The sequence below is a fragment of the Bison bison genome, unplaced genomic scaffold (assembly GCF_000754665.1).
Source record: "Bison bison bison isolate TAMUID 2011002044 unplaced genomic scaffold, Bison_UMD1.0 scf7180017850834, whole genome shotgun sequence".
Taxonomy (NCBI): Eukaryota; Metazoa; Chordata; class Mammalia; order Artiodactyla; family Bovidae; genus Bison; species Bison bison.
The window spans coordinates 22,377-25,257 of record NW_011481407.1 but is presented as its reverse complement, the minus strand read 5'-3'; positions in this window follow the sequence as shown (position 1 = coordinate 25,257).

Here is a 2,881-nt window from a genome sequence, read left to right as displayed (position 1 = left end):
ATAAAGCCCACTTGATCATGGTGTATGATCTTTTTAATGTGTTGTTGGATTCTGATTGCTAGAATTTTGTTAAGGATTTTTGCATCTATGTTCATCAGTGATATTGACCTGTAGTTTTCTTTTTTTTGTGGGGTCTTTGTCAGGTTTTGGTATTAGGGTGATGGTGGCCTCATAGAATGAGTTTGGAAGTTTACCTTCCTCTGCAATTTTCTGGAAGAGTTTGAGCAGGATAGGTGTTAGCTCTTCTCTAAATTTTTGGTAGAATTCAGCTGTGAAGCCGTCTGGACCGGGGCTTTTGTTTGCTGGAAGATTTTTGATTACAGTTTCAATTTCCGTGCTTGTGATGGGTCTGTTAAGATTTTCTATTTCTTCCTGGCCCAGTTTTGGAAAGTTGTACTTTTCTAAGAATTTGTCCATTTCTTCCACGTTGTCCATTTTATTGGCATATAATTGTTGGTAGTAGTCTCTTATGATCCTTTGTATTTCTGTGTTGTCTGTTGTGATCTCTCCATTTTTGTTTCTAATTTTGCTGATTTGATTTTTCTCCTTTTGTTTCTTGATGAGTCTGGCTAATGGTTAATATTCTTGAAAATCATTAGAACTGTCGTCCTATCGAAATAACTCCCACTAAGTGAGTGGATGATATCTAGGATAACAAGTGAAGGGGGATTGCAAGATGAAATGGGACTGAAAGACACCTAATCATGTATTAGTTTAACAGATGATATTTAGACATAGGAAGCAGGAAAAATTGAAGGCAGAAGGAGAGAGGTGGACAGAGGACAAGATGGTTGGATAGTGCTGGGAGCCAGCTTGAGGAACTCCGCCCGTGGCAAAGGTCATGAGGAATGAGGCTCAGCATATGCAAGGGCATGATGGAGCCTCGGGAGTCCCCCTGGAAATTCTCGAGCATCTGCCCCCAAAACCAGAGTCTGCCTACTTTACTGCTTTGTGCTCTCACCTACACCTCTGACTTTATGGGGGGCTGTCCCCCACCACCTCTCTCTGAAAGAGTTAACTTACAGCTCCAGTTAACAATAATTCCTGGGCGTGACAGGAGTGTTTCAACCTACAAACTCCTCTGAAGCTTCTCTAGCCTGCCTGACAGGTTTGTCCGGCCACATGTGATTGTCCACAGCTTCCCAACCGTGAGAGGCACGAGATGCTTTAAACCTTCTAAAAACAGATTCTTTTGAGAAGTTAGGAAATTATTAGTGTAGTATAGTGAGCTGATTAGTAATCATATTAGTGAAGGGTTTTTTTCATTTGCTGAGCCAATGTTTGCTGCTAAGTCTCCACATCCCCTGCCCTTATACACATTAATGAATATATAGAAGAAATAAGTATTAACCTTTGATATTAATCACTTTAGACTTTAGGCTAAGCAGATTCTTTTCTTAATTAAAACCCACTGCACCCTCACCCTATAGGAATGTAACTTTATCTGGTGCCTTCGGAAGGTGGCGTCTGTTTTAAGAATAATCATCCTGGGAGAAATAAGTGTTTTAGTTGACTAACCGCTGTCACAAGGAGAGGGTCATTAATTGTCAGCAGGCCCCCTCGCCAGAAGATGATGTAACACCCCTAAAACCTTTGTATACATCTGTATGAAGCACCTGATTTTGATAAAAGGCATGACTGCTGACCCCACATGACTTTTGTATTACATCTCTGTGTATAAAAGTGGACCCTGGAAAATAAAGAATGGGATCAGTTCCTAGAAAGACTGGTCTCCTCATTCATCCTTTCTCTCACTTTCTGGCTGAATTCCCATCTAGAGAGTGGAGGCTTGTCAAGCCTACTAATTCTGCCTGGGCTTCTAAGATCTGACCGGAGAGGCCTTAGTGTCTCCTCTCCTTCGGGAGAATGGAAGGATGCCTGTGGCCTACGTAGGTGATGCAAACTCCTTGTCTTGGAGTTTTATTGGTTTTCCATGTAAACCAAGTTATTCAGCCTCTTTTCTCCACTAAATTTTCCTGCTGAGCTATCCTTATTCTCTTACTCTTTATACCTCTAATTAATATTTAATTAAAGCTATTGTATCCAGTTTGCTGACGCTGTCCCTGCTTCGAATTCCCTAGATCCACCGGGGCTGGACCCTGGCAGGATAGGATCAACAACTCAATGAACATGAATTTGGGCAAACTCCAGAAGATGTTGAGGTATAGGGAAGCCTGGCATGCTACATTGTTTGGAGTCATGAAGAGTCACACACAACTTGGTGACTAAACAACAACAAAAGGAAGCAGGAAGGCCAGAGCTTATAGGAATGGAAAATAATCATGATGACTATTTGGATCGTGCCCTCCAAACATTCTCATGCCTGTTTGATTCTTATGAAAGTGTTGTGAGGCAAGGCATAAAATTCTTGGAGGGGTTGAGAAGGGAGTGATTACTAGCTTGAACTAGGAGTATAGCCACATAGCCACCAAAGGCTTTGGGCAAATTACACAAACTCTCTGAGCCTTATCCACTTCATTAAACAATCAAGATAATGCTAGTTCCTATTTCATATGGGTTTTGTGGGACTTAAAAACCAAAAATCTTAAAGGTCTTATCACAGTCTTGCAAACAACTCCCTGACACATACTGACTTTAACTACTATTGTTTTGTTTTGTTTTGTTTAGGATTTGTGTTTTACTTGATTAGTAAGTGACCTGACTGCAGTGGAGAGCTAAGTCTGTGCACCCTGAAACCCAGGGCCTTTTCCACTGCATAAAATAGACTGAGGTGTGTTCAGGAATAAGAGATAGGCTTGACTGAGTGGGAGGGAATCTTAGAAAAAGATGAGATCTATCGTGGGGGAGGGTCTTGAATCTTAGACAGGGAACTAGAAGGCAATGGAAATTTGTAATGGATTCAAAGATTCATAGTTTGGTT